This window comes from Camellia sinensis, chromosome 6, assembly GCF_055761805.1.
Source record: "Camellia sinensis isolate YWXY chromosome 6, ASM5576180v1, whole genome shotgun sequence".
Taxonomy (NCBI): domain Eukaryota; kingdom Viridiplantae; phylum Streptophyta; class Magnoliopsida; order Ericales; family Theaceae; genus Camellia; species Camellia sinensis.
Genome location: NC_138966.1, coordinates 5,541,498 through 5,560,179, shown reverse-complemented (window position 1 = coordinate 5,560,179; position 18,682 = coordinate 5,541,498).

Here is an 18,682-nt window from a genome sequence, read left to right as displayed (position 1 = left end):
TTCGAACACTCGAACACCTATACGGATTCTCCTGCACAGTGGCAGATATGTAAATACGGGGTTTACATACTATTTCTTCCGCATTAGCGTTCGAACACTCGAACACCTATATGGATTCTCCGGCACAGTGGCAGATATGTAAATACGGGGTTTACAAACCAGTCCTTGCGCATTAGGGTTCGAACACTCGAACACCTATACGGATTCTCCTGCATAGTGGCAGATATGTAAATACGGGGTTTACATACCATTTCTTGCGCCTTACGGGTCGAACACTCGAATACCTATACGGATTCTCCTGCACAGTGGCAGATAGGTAAATACGCGGTTTATATACCATTTCTTGCGCATTACGGTTCGAACACTCGAACACGTATACGGATTCTCCTGCACAGTGGCAGATATGTAAATACGGGGTTTACATTTCATTTCTTGCGCATTACGGTTCGAACACTCGAACACCTATACGGATTCTCCTGCACAGTGGCAGATATGTAAATACGGGGTTTACATACTATTTCTTCCGCATTAGCGTTCGAACACTCGAACACCTATATGGATTCTCCGGCACAGTGGCAGATATGTAAATACGGGGTTTACAAACCAGTCCTTGCGCATTAGGGTTCGAACACTCGAACACCTATACGGATTCTCCTGCATAGTGGCAGATATGTAAATACGGGGTTTACATACCATTTCTTGCGCCTTACGGGTCGAACACTCGAATACCTATACGGATTCTCCTGCACAGTGGCAGATAGGTAAATACGCGGTTTATATACCATTTCTTGCGCATTACGGTTCGAACACTCGAACACGTATACGGATTCTCCTGCACAGTGGCAGATATGTAAATACGGGGTTTACATTTCATTTCTTGCGCATTGCGGTTCGAACACTCGAACACATATACGGATTCTCCTGCACAGTGGCAGATATGTAAATATGGGGTTTACATACCATTTCTTGCGCATTAGGGTTCGAACACTCGAACAACTATACGGATTCTCCGGCACAGTGGCAGATATTTAAATACGGGGTTTACATACCAGTCCTTGCGCATTAGGGTTCGAACACTCGAACACCGATACGAATTCTCCTACACAGTGGCAGATATGCAAAATACGGGGTTTACATACCATTTCTTGCGCATTACGGTTCGAACACTCGAAGACCTATATGGATTCTCCGGCACAGTGGCAGATATGTAAATACGGGGTTTACATACCATTTCTTGCGCATTACGGTTCGAACACTCGAACACCTATACGGATTCTCCTGCACAGTGGCAGATATGTAAATACGGGGTTTACATACCATTTCTTGCGCATTAGGGTTCGAACACTCGAACACCTATACAGATTCTCCTGCACAGCGGCAGATATGTAAATACGGGATTTACATACCATTTCTTGCGCATTACGGTTCGAACACTCGAAGACCTATACGGATTCTCCGGCACAGTGGCAGATATGTAAATACGGGGTTTACAAACCATTTCTTGCGCATTACGGTTCGAACATTCGAACACCTATACGGATTCTCCTGCACAGTGGCAGATATGTAAATACGGGGTATACATACCATTTCTTGCGCATTACGGGTCGAACACTCGAACACCTATACGGAATCTCCTGCACAGTGGCTGATATGTAAATACGGGGTTTACATAACATTTCTTGCGCATTACGGTTCGAACACTCGAACACCTATACGGATTCTCCTGTACAGTGGCAGATATGAAAATACGCGGTTTACATACCATTTCTTGCGCATTACGGTTCGAACACTCGAACACCTATACGGATTCTCCTGCACAGTGGCAGATATGTAAATACGGGGTTTACATACCATTTCTTGCGCATTAGGGTTCGAACACTCGAACACCTATACAGATTCTCCTGCACAGTGGCAGATATGTAAATACGGGATTTACATACCATTTCTTGCGCATTACGGTTCGAACACTCGAAGACCTATACGGATTCTCCGGCACAGTGGCAGATATGTAAATACGGGGTTTACAAACCATTTCTTGCGCATTACGGTTCGAACATTCGAACACCTATACGGATTCTCCTGCACAGTGGCAGATATGTAAATACGGGGTATACATACCATTTCTTGCGCATTACGGGTCGAACACTCGAACACCTATACGGAATCTCCTGCACAGTGGCTGATATGTAAATACGGGGTTTACATAACATTTCTTGCGCATTACGGTTCGAACACTCGAACACCTATACGGATTCTCCTGTACAGTGGCAGATATGAAAATACGCGGTTTACATACCATTTCTTGCGCATTACGGTTCGAACACTCGAACACCTATACGGATTCTCCTGCACAGTGGCAGATATGTAAATACGGGGTTTAGATACCATTTCTTGCGCATTACGGTTCGAACACTCGAACACCTATACGGATTCTCCTGCACAGTGGCAGATATGTAAATACGGGGTTTACCTACCATTTCTTGCGCATTGCGGTTCGAACACTCGAACACCTATGCGGATTCTCCGGCACAGTGGCAGATATGTATATACGAGGTTTACATACCATTTCTTGCGCATTGCGGTTCGAACACTCGAACACCTATACGGATTCTCCTGCACAGTGGCAGATATGTAAATACGGGGTTTACCTACCATTTCTTGCGCATTGCGGTTCGAACACTCGAACACCTATGCGGATTCTCCTGCACAGTGGCAGATATGTAAATACGGGGCTTACATTCCATTTCTTGCGCATTGCGGTTCGAACACTCGAACACATATACGGATTCACCTGCACAGTGGCAGATATGTAAATACGGGGTTTACATACCATTTCTTGCGCATTAGGGTTCGAACACTCGAACACCTATACGGATTCTCCGGCACAGTGGCATATATTTAAATACGGGGTTTACATACTAGTTCTTGCGCATTAGGGTTCGAACACCCGAACCCCTATACGGATTCTCCAGCACAGTGGCAGATATGTAAATACGGGGTTTACATACCATTTCTTGCGCATTAGGGTTCGAACACTCGAACACCTATACGGATTCTCCGGCACAATGGCAAATATGTAAATACGGGGTTTACATACCAGTCCTTGCGCATTAGGGTTCGGACAATCGAACACCTATACGGATTCTCTTACACAGTGGCAGATATGTAAATACGGGGTTTATATACCATTTCTTGCGCATTACGGTTCGAACACTCGAACACCTATACGGATTCTCCTGCACAGTGGCAGATATGTAAATACGGGGTTTACATACCATTTCTTGCGCATTAGGGTTCGAACACTCGTACACCTATACAGATTCTCCTGCACAGTGGCAGATATGTAAATACGGGATTTACATACCATTTCTTGCGCATTACGGTTCGAACACTCGAAGACCTATATGGATTCTCCGGCATAGTGGCAGATATGTAAATACGGGGTTTACAAACCATTTCTTGCGCATTACGGTTCGAACATTCGAACACCTATACGGATTCTCCTGCACAGTGGCAGATATGTAAATACGGGGTTTACATACCATTTCTTGCGCATTAGGGTTCGAACACTCGAATACCTATACAGATTCTCTTGCATAGTGGCAGATATGTAAATACGGGGTTTACATACCATTTCTTGCGCATTACGGTTCGAACACTCGAACACCGATACGGATTCTCCTGCACAGTGGCAGATATGTAAATACGGGGTTTACATACCATTTCTTGCGCATTAGGGTTCGAACACTCGAACACCTATACAGATTCTCCTGCATAGTGGCAGATATGTAAATACGGGATTTACATACCATTTCTTGCGCATTACGGTTCGAACACTCGAAGACCTATACGGATTCTCCGGCATAGTGGCAGATATGTAAATACGGGGTTTACAAACCATTTCTTGCGCATTACGGTTCGAACAGTCGAACACCTATAGGGATTCTCCTGCACAGTGGCAGATATGTAAATACGGGGTTTACATACCATTTCTTGCGCATTAGGGTTCGAACACTCGAACACCTATACAGATTCTCCTGCACAGTGGCAGATATGTAAATACGGGGTTTACAAACCATTTCTTGCGCATTACGGTTCGAACACTCGAACACCTATACGGATTCTCCGGCACAGTGGCAGATATGTAAATACGGGGTTTACATTCCATTTCTTGCGCATTGCGGTTCGAACACTCGAACACCTATACGGATTCTCCTGCACAGTGGCAGATATGTAAATACGGGGTTTACATACCATTTCTTGCGCATTACGGTTCGAACACTCGAACACCTATACGGATTCTCCTGCACAGTGGCAGATATGTAAATACGGGGTTCACATACCATTTCTTGCGCATTAGGGTTCGAACACTCGAAGACCTATACAGATTCTCCTGCACAGCGGCAGATATGTAAATACGGGGTTTACATACCATTTCTTGCCCATTACGGTTCGAACACTCGAACACCTATACGGATTCTCCGGGACAGTGGCAGATATGTAAATACGGGGTTTACATACCATTTCTTGCGCATTACGGTTCGAACACTCGAACACCTATACGGATTCTCCTGCACAGTGGCAGATATGTAAATACGGGGTTTACATACCATTTCTTGCGCATTACGGTTCGAACACTCGAACACCTACACGGATTCTCCTGCACAGTGGCAGATATGTAAATACGGGGTTTACATACCATTTCTTGCGCATTACGGTTCGAACACTCGAACACCTATACGGATTCTCCTGCACAGTGGCAGATATGTAAATACGGGGTTTACATACCATTTCTTGCGCATTACGGTTCGAACACTCGAACACCTATACGGATTCTCCTGCACAGTGGCAGATATGTAAATACGGGGTTTACATACCATTTCTTGCACATTACGGTTCGAACACTCGAACACCTATACGGATTCTCCGGCACAGTGGCAGATATGTAAATACGGGGTTTACATACCATTTTTTGCGCATTACGGTTCGAACACTCGAACACCTATACGGATTCTCCTGCACAGTGGCAGATATGTAAATACGGGGTTTACATACTATTTCTTCCGCATTAGCGTTCGAACACTCGAACACCTATATGGATTCTCCGGCACAGTGGCAGATATGTAAATACGGGGTTTACAAACCAGTCCTTGCGCATTAGGGTTCGAACACTCGAACACCTATACGGATTCTCCTGCATAGTGGCAGATATGTAAATACGGGGTTTACATACCATTTCTTGCGCCTTACGGGTCGAACACTCGAATACCTATACGGATTCTCCTGCACAGTGGCAGATAGGTAAATACGCGGTTTATATACCATTTCTTGCGCATTACGGTTCGAACACTCGAACACGTATACGGATTCTCCTGCACAGTGGCAGATATGTAAATACGGGGTTTACATTTCATTTCTTGCGCATTACGGTTCGAACACTCGAACACCTATACGGATTCTCCTGCACAGTGGCAGATATGTAAATACGGGGTTTACATACTATTTCTTCCGCATTAGCGTTCGAACACTCGAACACCTATATGGATTCTCCGGCACAGTGGCAGATATGTAAATACGGGGTTTACAAACCAGTCCTTGCGCATTAGGGTTCGAACACTCGAACACCTATACGGATTCTCCTGCATAGTGGCAGATATGTAAATACGGGGTTTACATACCATTTCTTGCGCCTTACGGGTCGAACACTCGAATACCTATACGGATTCTCCTGCACAGTGGCAGATAGGTAAATACGCGGTTTATATACCATTTCTTGCGCATTACGGTTCGAACACTCGAACACGTATACGGATTCTCCTGCACAGTGGCAGATATGTAAATACGGGGTTTACATTTCATTTCTTGCGCATTGCGGTTCGAACACTCGAACACATATACGGATTCTCCTGCACAGTGGCAGATATGTAAATATGGGGTTTACATACCATTTCTTGCGCATTAGGGTTCGAACACTCGAACAACTATACGGATTCTCCGGCACAGTGGCAGATATTTAAATACGGGGTTTACATACCAGTCCTTGCGCATTAGGGTTCGAACACTCGAACACCGATACGAATTCTCCTACACAGTGGCAGATATGCAAAATACGGGGTTTACATACCATTTCTTGCGCATTACGGTTCGAACACTCGAAGACCTATATGGATTCTCCGGCACAGTGGCAGATATGTAAATACGGGGTTTACATACCATTTCTTGCGCATTACGGTTCGAACACTCGAACACCTATACGGATTCTCCTGCACAGTGGCAGATATGTAAATACGGGGTTTACATACCATTTCTTGCGCATTAGGGTTCGAACACTCGAACACCTATACAGATTCTCCTGCACAGCGGCAGATATGTAAATACGGGATTTACATACCATTTCTTGCGCATTACGGTTCGAACACTCGAAGACCTATACGGATTCTCCGGCACAGTGGCAGATATGTAAATACGGGGTTTACAAACCATTTCTTGCGCATTACGGTTCGAACATTCGAACACCTATACGGATTCTCCTGCACAGTGGCAGATATGTAAATACGGGGTATACATACCATTTCTTGCGCATTACGGGTCGAACACTCGAACACCTATACGGAATCTCCTGCACAGTGGCTGATATGTAAATACGGGGTTTACATAACATTTCTTGCGCATTACGGTTCGAACACTCGAACACCTATACGGATTCTCCTGTACAGTGGCAGATATGAAAATACGCGGTTTACATACCATTTCTTGCGCATTACGGTTCGAACACTCGAACACCTATACGGATTCTCCTGCACAGTGGCAGATATGTAAATACGGGGTTTACATACCATTTCTTGCGCATTAGGGTTCGAACACTCGAACACCTATACAGATTCTCCTGCACAGTGGCAGATATGTAAATACGGGATTTACATACCATTTCTTGCGCATTACGGTTCGAACACTCGAAGACCTATACGGATTCTCCGGCACAGTGGCAGATATGTAAATACGGGGTTTACAAACCATTTCTTGCGCATTACGGTTCGAACATTCGAACACCTATACGGATTCTCCTGCACAGTGGCAGATATGTAAATACGGGGTATACATACCATTTCTTGCGCATTACGGGTCGAACACTCGAACACCTATACGGAATCTCCTGCACAGTGGCTGATATGTAAATACGGGGTTTACATAACATTTCTTGCGCATTACGGTTCGAACACTCGAACACCTATACGGATTCTCCTGTACAGTGGCAGATATGAAAATACGCGGTTTACATACCATTTCTTGCGCATTACGGTTCGAACACTCGAACACCTATACGGATTCTCCTGCACAGTGGCAGATATGTAAATACGGGGTTTAGATACCATTTCTTGCGCATTACGGTTCGAACACTCGAACACCTATACGGATTCTCCTGCACAGTGGCAGATATGTAAATACGGGGTTTACCTACCATTTCTTGCGCATTGCGGTTCGAACACTCGAACACCTATGCGGATTCTCCGGCACAGTGGCAGATATGTATATACGAGGTTTACATACCATTTCTTGCGCATTGCGGTTCGAACACTCGAACACCTATACGGATTCTCCTGCACAGTGGCAGATATGTAAATACGGGGTTTACCTACCATTTCTTGCGCATTGCGGTTCGAACACTCGAACACCTATGCGGATTCTCCTGCACAGTGGCAGATATGTAAATACGGGGCTTACATTCCATTTCTTGCGCATTGCGGTTCGAACACTCGAACACATATACGGATTCACCTGCACAGTGGCAGATATGTAAATACGGGGTTTACATACCATTTCTTGCGCATTAGGGTTCGAACACTCGAACACCTATACGGATTCTCCGGCACAGTGGCATATATTTAAATACGGGGTTTACATACTAGTTCTTGCGCATTAGGGTTCGAACACCCGAACCCCTATACGGATTCTCCAGCACAGTGGCAGATATGTAAATACGGGGTTTACATACCATTTCTTGCGCATTAGGGTTCGAACACTCGAACACCTATACGGATTCTCCGGCACAATGGCAAATATGTAAATACGGGGTTTACATACCAGTCCTTGCGCATTAGGGTTCGGACAATCGAACACCTATACGGATTCTCTTACACAGTGGCAGATATGTAAATACGGGGTTTATATACCATTTCTTGCGCATTACGGTTCGAACACTCGAACACCTATACGGATTCTCCTGCACAGTGGCAGATATGTAAATACGGGGTTTACATACCATTTCTTGCGCATTAGGGTTCGAACACTCGTACACCTATACAGATTCTCCTGCACAGTGGCAGATATGTAAATACGGGATTTACATACCATTTCTTGCGCATTACGGTTCGAACACTCGAAGACCTATATGGATTCTCCGGCATAGTGGCAGATATGTAAATACGGGGTTTACAAACCATTTCTTGCGCATTACGGTTCGAACATTCGAACACCTATACGGATTCTCCTGCACAGTGGCAGATATGTAAATACGGGGTTTACATACCATTTCTTGCGCATTAGGGTTCGAACACTCGAATACCTATACAGATTCTCTTGCATAGTGGCAGATATGTAAATACGGGGTTTACATACCATTTCTTGCGCATTACGGTTCGAACACTCGAACACCGATACGGATTCTCCTGCACAGTGGCAGATATGTAAATACGGGGTTTACATACCATTTCTTGCGCATTAGGGTTCGAACACTCGAACACCTATACAGATTCTCCTGCATAGTGGCAGATATGTAAATACGGGATTTACATACCATTTCTTGCGCATTACGGTTCGAACACTCGAAGACCTATACGGATTCTCCGGCATAGTGGCAGATATGTAAATACGGGGTTTACAAACCATTTCTTGCGCATTACGGTTCGAACAGTCGAACACCTATAGGGATTCTCCTGCACAGTGGCAGATATGTAAATACGGGGTTTACATACCATTTCTTGCGCATTAGGGTTCGAACACTCGAACACCTATACAGATTCTCCTGCACAGTGGCAGATATGTAAATACGGGGTTTACAAACCATTTCTTGCGCATTACGGTTCGAACACTCGAACACCTATACGGATTCTCCGGCACAGTGGCAGATATGTAAATACGGGGTTTACATTCCATTTCTTGCGCATTGCGGTTCGAACACTCGAACACCTATACGGATTCTCCTGCACAGTGGCAGATATGTAAATACGGGGTTTACATACCATTTCTTGCGCATTACGGTTCGAACACTCGAACACCTATACGGATTCTCCTGCACAGTGGCAGATATGTAAATACGGGGTTCACATACCATTTCTTGCGCATTAGGGTTCGAACACTCGAAGACCTATACAGATTCTCCTGCACAGCGGCAGATATGTAAATACGGGGTTTACATACCATTTCTTGCCCATTACGGTTCGAACACTCGAACACCTATACGGATTCTCCGGGACAGTGGCAGATATGTAAATACGGGGTTTACATACCATTTCTTGCGCATTACGGTTCGAACACTCGAACACCTATACGGATTCTCCTGCACAGTGGCAGATATGTAAATACGGGGTTTACATACCATTTCTTGCGCATTACGGTTCGAACACTCGAACACCTACACGGATTCTCCTGCACAGTGGCAGATATGTAAATACGGGGTTTACATACCATTTCTTGCGCATTACGGTTCGAACACTCGAACACCTATACGGATTCTCCTGCACAGTGGCAGATATGTAAATACGGGGTTTACATACCATTTCTTGCGCATTACGGTTCGAACACTCGAACACCTATACGGATTCTCCTGCACAGTGGCAGATATGTAAATACGGGGTTTACATACCATTTCTTGCACATTACGGTTCGAACACTCGAACACCTATACGGATTCTCCGGCACAGTGGCAGATATGTAAATACGGGGTTTACATACCATTTTTTGCGCATTACGGTTCGAACACTCGAACACCTATACGGATTCTCCTGCACAGTGGCAGATATGTAAATACGGGGTTTACATACTATTTCTTCCGCATTAGCGTTCGAACACTCGAACACCTATATGGATTCTCCGGCACAGTGGCAGATATGTAAATACGGGGTTTACAAACCAGTCCTTGCGCATTAGGGTTCGAACACTCGAACACCTATACGGATTCTCCTGCATAGTGGCAGATATGTAAATACGGGGTTTACATACCATTTCTTGCGCCTTACGGGTCGAACACTCGAATACCTATACGGATTCTCCTGCACAGTGGCAGATAGGTAAATACGCGGTTTATATACCATTTCTTGCGCATTACGGTTCGAACACTCGAACACGTATACGGATTCTCCTGCACAGTGGCAGATATGTAAATACGGGGTTTACATTTCATTTCTTGCGCATTACGGTTCGAACACTCGAACACCTATACGGATTCTCCTGCACAGTGGCAGATATGTAAATACGGGGTTTACATACTATTTCTTCCGCATTAGCGTTCGAACACTCGAACACCTATATGGATTCTCCGGCACAGTGGCAGATATGTAAATACGGGGTTTACAAACCAGTCCTTGCGCATTAGGGTTCGAACACTCGAACACCTATACGGATTCTCCTGCATAGTGGCAGATATGTAAATACGGGGTTTACATACCATTTCTTGCGCCTTACGGGTCGAACACTCGAATACCTATACGGATTCTCCTGCACAGTGGCAGATAGGTAAATACGCGGTTTATATACCATTTCTTGCGCATTACGGTTCGAACACTCGAACACGTATACGGATTCTCCTGCACAGTGGCAGATATGTAAATACGGGGTTTACATTTCATTTCTTGCGCATTGCGGTTCGAACACTCGAACACATATACGGATTCTCCTGCACAGTGGCAGATATGTAAATATGGGGTTTACATACCATTTCTTGCGCATTAGGGTTCGAACACTCGAACAACTATACGGATTCTCCGGCACAGTGGCAGATATTTAAATACGGGGTTTACATACCAGTCCTTGCGCATTAGGGTTCGAACACTCGAACACCGATACGAATTCTCCTACACAGTGGCAGATATGCAAAATACGGGGTTTACATACCATTTCTTGCGCATTACGGTTCGAACACTCGAAGACCTATATGGATTCTCCGGCACAGTGGCAGATATGTAAATACGGGGTTTACATACCATTTCTTGCGCATTACGGTTCGAACACTCGAACACCTATACGGATTCTCCTGCACAGTGGCAGATATGTAAATACGGGGTTTACATACCATTTCTTGCGCATTAGGGTTCGAACACTCGAACACCTATACAGATTCTCCTGCACAGTGGCAGATATGTAAATACGGGATTTACATACCATTTCTTGCGCATTACGGTTCGAACACTCGAAGACCTATACGGATTCTCCGGCACAGTGGCAGATATGTAAATACGGGGTTTACAAACCATTTCTTGCGCATTACGGTTCGAACATTCGAACACCTATACGGATTCTCCTGCACAGTGGCAGATATGTAAATACGGGGTATACATACCATTTCTTGCGCATTACGGGTCGAACACTCGAACACCTATACGGAATCTCCTGCACAGTGGCTGATATGTAAATACGGGGTTTACATAACATTTCTTGCGCATTACGGTTCGAACACTCGAACAGCTATACGGATTCTCCTGTACAGTGGCAGATATGAAAATACGCGGTTTACATACCATTTCTTGCGCATTACGGTTCGAACACTCGAACACCTATACGGATTCTCCTGCACAGTGGCAGATATGTAAATACGGGGTTTAGATACCATTTCTTGCGCATTACGGTTCGAACACTCGAACACCTATACGGATTCTCCTGCACAGTGGCAGATATGTAAATACGGGGTTTACCTACCATTTCTTGCGCATTGCGGTTCGAACACTCGAACACCTATGCGGATTCTCCGGCACAGTGGCAGATATGTATATACGAGGTTTACATACCATTTCTTGCGCATTGCGGTTCGAACACTCGAACACCTATACGGATTCTCCTGCACAGTGGCAGATATGTAAATACGGGGTTTACCTACCATTTCTTGCGCATTGCGGTTCGAACACTCGAACACCTATGCGGATTCTCCTGCACAGTGGCAGATATGTAAATACGGGGCTTACATTCCATTTCTTGCGCATTGCGGTTCGAACACTCGAACACATATACGGATTCACCTGCACAGTGGCAGATATGTAAATACAGGGTTTACATACCATTTCTTGCGCATTAGGGTTCGAACACTCGAACACCTATACGGATTCTCCGGCACAGTGGCATATATTTAAATACGGGGTTTACATACTAGTTCTTGCGCATTAGGGTTCGAACACCCGAACCCCTATACGGATTCTCCAGTACAGTGGCAGATATGTAAATACGGGGTTTACATACCATTTCTTGCGCATTAGGGTTCGAACACTCGAACACCTATACGGATTCTCCGGCACAATGGCAAATATGTAAATACGGGGTTTACATACCAGTCCTTGCGCATTAGGGTTCGGACAATCGAACACCTATACGGATTCTCTTACACAGTGGCAGATATGTAAATACGGGGTTTACATACCATTTCTTGCGCCTTACGGTTCGAACACTCGAACACCTATACGGATTCTCCTGCACAGTGGCAGATATGTAAATACGGGGTTTACATACCATTTCTTGCGCATTAGGGTTCGAACACTCGTACACCTATACAGATTCTCCTGCACAGTGGCAGATATGTAAATACGGGATTTACATACCATTTCTTGCGCATTACGGTTCGAACACTCGAAGACCTATATGGATTCTCCGGCATAGTGGCAGATATGTAAATACGGGGTTTACAAACCATTTCTTGCGCATTACGGTTCGAACATTCGAACACCTATACGGATTCTCCTGCACAGTGGCAGATATGTAAATACGGGGTTTACATACCATTTCTTGCGCATTAGGGTTCGAACACTCGAATACCTATACAGATTCTCTTGCATAGTGGCAGATATGTAAATACGGGGTTTACATACCATTTCTTGCGCATTACGGTTCGAACACTCGAACACCGATACGGATTCTCCTGCACAGTGGCAGATATGTAAATACGGGGTTTACATACCATTTCTTGCGCATTAGGGTTCGAACACTCGAACACCTATACAGATTCTCCTGCATAGTGGCAGATATGTAAATACGGGATTTACATACCATTTCTTGCGCATTACGGTTCGAACACTCGAAGACCTATACGGATTCTCCGGCATAGTGGCAGATATGTAAATACGGGGTTTCCAAACCATTTCTTGCGCATTACGGTTCGAACAGTCGAACACCTATAGGGATTCTCCTGCACAGTGGCAGATATGTAAATACGGGGTTTACATACCATTTCTTGCGCATTAGGGTTCGAACACTCGAACACCTATACAGATTCTCCTGCACAGTGGCAGATATGTAAATACGGGGTTTACAAACCATTTCTTGCGCATTACGGTTCGAACACTCGAACACCTATACGGATTCTCCGGCACAGGGGCAGATCTGTAAATACGGGGTTTACATACCATTTCTTGCGCATTACGGTTCGAACACTCGAAGACCTATACGGATTCTCCGGCATAGTGGCAGATATGTAAATACGGGGTTTACAAACCATTTCTTGCGCATTACGGTTCGAACATTCGAACACCTATACGGATTCTCCTGCACAGTGGCAGATATGTAAATACGGGGTTTACATACCATTTCTTGCGCATTAGGGTTCGAACACTCGAACATCTATACAGATTCTCCTGCACAGCGGCAGATATGTAAATACGGGGTTTACATACCATTTCTTGCGCATTACGGTTCGAACACTCGAAGACCTATACGGATTCTCCGGCACAGGGGCAGATATGTAAATACGGGGTTTACATACCATTTCTTGCGCATTACGGTTCGAACACTCGAACACCTATACGGATTCTCCTGCACAGTGGCAGATATGTAAATACGGGGTTTACATACCATTTCTTGCGCATTACGGTTCGAACACTCGAACACCTATACGGATTCTCCGGCACAGTGGCAGATATGTAAATACGGGGTTTACATTCCAGTCCTTGCGCATTAGGGTTCGAACACCTATACGGATTCTCCTACACAGTGGCAGATATGTAAATACGGGGTTTACATACCATTTCTTGGGCATTACGGTTCGAACACTCGAACACCTATACGGATTCTCCTGCACAGTGGCAGATATGTAAATACGGGGTTTACATACCATTTCTTGCGCATTAGGGTTCGAACACTCGAACACCTATACGGATTCTCCGGCACAATGGCAAATATGTAAATACGGGGTTTACATACCAGTCTTTGCGCATTAGGGTTCGAACACTCGAACACCTATACGGATTCTCCTACACAGTGGCAGATATGTAAATACGGGGTTTACATACCATTTCTTGCGCATTACGGTTCGAACACTCGAACACCTATACGGATTCTCCTGCACAGTGGCAGATATGTAAATACGGGGTTTACATACCATTTCTTGCGCATTAGGGTTCGAACACTCGAACACCTTTACAGATTCTCCCGCACAGTGGCAGATATGTAAATACGGGGTTTACATACCATTTCTTGCGCATTACGGTTCGAACAATCGAAGACCTATACGGATTCTCCGGCACAGGGGCAGATATGTAAATACGGGGTTTACATACCATTTCTTGCGCATTACGGTTCGAACACTCGAACACCTATACGGATTCTCCTGCACAGTGGCAGATATGTAAATACGGGGTTTACAAACCATTTCTTGCGCATTACGGTTCGAACATTCGAACACCTATACGGATTCTCCTGCACAGTGGCAGATATGTAAATACGGGGTTTACATACCATTTCTTGCGCATTAGGGTTCGAACACTCGAACACCTATACAGATTCTCCTGCACAGTGGCAGATATGTAAATACGGGGTTTACATACCATTTCTTGCGCATTACGGTTCGAACACTCGAACACCTATACGGATTCTCCGGCACAGGGGCAGATATGAAATACGGGGTTTACATACCATTTCTTGCGCATTATGGTTCGAACACTCGAAGACCTATACGGATTCTCCGGCATAGTGGCAGATATGTAAATACGGGGTTTACAAACCATTTCTTGCGCATTACGGTTCGAACATTCGAACACCTATACGGATTCTCCTGCACAGTGGCAGATATGTAAATACGGGGTTTACATACCATTTCTTGCGCATTACGGTTCGAACACTCGAACACCTATACGGATTCTCCTGCACAGTGGCAGATATGTAAATACGGGGTTTACATACCATTTCTTGCGCATTACGGTTCGAACACTCGAACACCTATACGGATCTCCGGCACAGTGGCAGATATGTAAATACGAGGTTTACATACCAGTCCTTGCGCATTAGGGTTCGAACACTGGAACACCTATACGGATTCTCCTACACAGTGGCAGATATGTAAATACGGGGTTTACATACCATTTCTTGCGCATTACGGTTCGAACACTCGAACACCTATACGGATTCTCCTGCACAGTGGCAGATATGTAAATACGGGGTTTACATACCATTTCTTGCGCATTAGGGTTCGAACACTCGAACACCTATACGGATTCTCCGGCACAATGGCAAATATGTAAATACGGGGTTTACATACCAGTCCTTGCGCATTAGGGTTCGAACACTCGAACACCTATACGGATTCTCCTACACAGTGGCAGATATGTAAATACGGGGTTTACATACCATTTCTTGCGCATTACGGTTCGAACACTCGAACACCTATACGGATTCTCCTGCACAGTGGCAGATATGTAAATACGGGGTTTACATACCATTTCTTGCGCATTACGGTTCGAACACTCGAACACCTTTACAGATTCTCCTGCACAGTGGCAGATATGTAAATACGGGGTTTACATACCATTTCTTGCGCATTACGGTTCGAACACTCGAAGACCTATACGGATTCTCCGGCACAGTGGCAGATATGTAAATACGGGGTTTACATACCATTTCTTGCGCATTACGGTTCGAACACTCGAACACCTATACGGATTCTCCTGCACAGTGGTAGATATGTAAATACGGGGTTTACATACCATTTCTTGCGCATTAGGGTTCGAACACTCGAACACCTATACAGATTCTCCTGCACAGCGGCAGATATGTAAATACGGGGTTTACATACCAGTCCTTGCGCATTAGGGTTCGAACACTCGAACACCTATACGGATTCTCCTACACAGTGGCAGATATGTAAATACGGGGTTTACATACCATTTCTTGCGCATTACGGTTCGAACACTCGAACACCTATACGGATTCTCCTGCACAGTGGCAGATATGTAAATACGGGGTTTACATACCATTTCTTGCGCATTACGGTTCGAACACTCGAAGACCTATACGGATTCTCCGGCATAGTGACAGATATGTAAATACGGGGTTTACAAACCATTTCTTGCGTATTACGGTTCGAACATTCGAACACCTATACGGATTCTCCTGCACAGTGGCAGATATGTAAATACGGGGTTTACATACCATTTCTTGCGCATTAGGGTTCGAACACTCGAACACCTATACAGATTCTCCTGCACAGCGGCAGATATGTAAATACGGGGTTTACATACCATTTCTTGCGCATTACGGTTCGAACACTCGAACACCTATACGGATTCTCCTGCAGAGTGGCAGATATGTAAATACGGGGTTTACATACCATTTCTTGCGCATTACGGTTCGAACACTCGAACACCTATACGGATTCTCTGGCACAGTGGCAGATATGTAAATACGGGGTTTACATACCAGTCCTTGCGCATTAGGGTTCGAACACTCGAACACCTATACGGATTCTCCTGCACAGTGGCAGATATGTAAATACGGGGTTTACCTACCATTTCTTGCGCATTGCGGTTCGAACACTCGAACACCTATGCGGATTCTCCGGCACAGTGGTAGATATGTAAATACGGGGTTTACATACCATTTCTTGCGCATTGCGGTTCGAACACTCGAACACCTATACGGATTCTCCTGCACAGTGGCAGATATGTAAATACGGGGTTTACATTCCATTTCTTGCGCATTGCGGTTCGAACACTCGAACACATATACGGATTCACCTGCACAGTGGCAGATATGTAAATACGGGGTTTACATACCATTTCTTGCGCATTAGGGTTCGAACACTCGAACACCTATACGGATTCTCCGGCACAGTGGCATATATTTAAATACGGGGTTTACATACTAGTTCTTGCGCATTACGGTTCGAACACCCGAACACCTATACGGATTCTCCAGCACAGTGGCAGATATGTAAATACGGGGTTTACATACCATTTCTTGCGCATTAGGGTTCGAACACTCGAACACCGATACGGATTCTCCGGCACAATGGCAGATATGTAAATACGGGGTTTACATACCATTTTTTGCGCATTACGGTTCGAACACTCGAACACCTATACGGATTCTCCTGCACAGTGGCAGATATGTAAATACGGGATTTACATACCTTTTCTTGCGCATTACGGTTCGAACACTCGAACACCTATACGAATTCTCCTGCATAGTGGCAGATATGTAAATACGGGGTTTACATACCATTTCTTGCGCATTACGGTTCGAACACTCGAACACCTATACAGATTCTCCGGCACAGTGGCAGATATGTAAATACGGGGTTTACATACCATTTCTTGCGCTTTAGGATTCGAACACTTGAACACCTATACAGATTCTCCTGCACAGTGGCAGATATGTAAACAGGGATTTACATACCATTTCTTGCGCATTACGGTTTTAACACTCGAAGACCTATACGGATTCTCCGGCACAGTGGCAGATATGTAAATACGGGGTTTACATACCATTTCTTGCGCATTACGGTTCGAACACTCGAACACCTATACGGATTCTCCGGCACATTGGCAAATATGTAAATACGGGGTTTACATACCAGTCCTTGCGCATTAGGGTTCGAACACTCGAACACCTATACGGATTCTCCTACACAGTGGCAGATATGTAAATACGGGGTTTACAAACCATTTCTTGCGCATTACGGTTCGAACATTCGAACACCTATACGGATTCTCCTGCACAGTGGCAGATATGTAAATACGGGGTTTACATACCATTTCTTGCGCATTAGGGTTCGAACACTCGAACACCTATACAGATTCTCCTGCACAGTGGCAGATATGTAAATACGGGGTTTACATACCATTTCTTGCGCATTACGGTTCGAACACTCGAACACCTATACGGATTCTCCGGCACAGGGGCAGATATGAAATACGGGGTTTACATACCATTTCTTGCGCATTATGGTTCGAACACTCGAAGACCTATACGGATTCTCCGGCATAGTGGCAGATATGTAAATACGGGGTTTACAAACCATTTCTTGCGCATTACGGTTCGAACACTCGAACACCTATACGGATTCTCCTGCACAGTGGCAGATATGTAAATACGGGGTTTACATACCATTTCTTGCGCATTACGGTTCGAACACTCGAACACCTATACGGATTCTCCTGCACAGTGGCAGATATGTAAATACGGGGTTTACATACCATTTCTTGCGCATTACGGT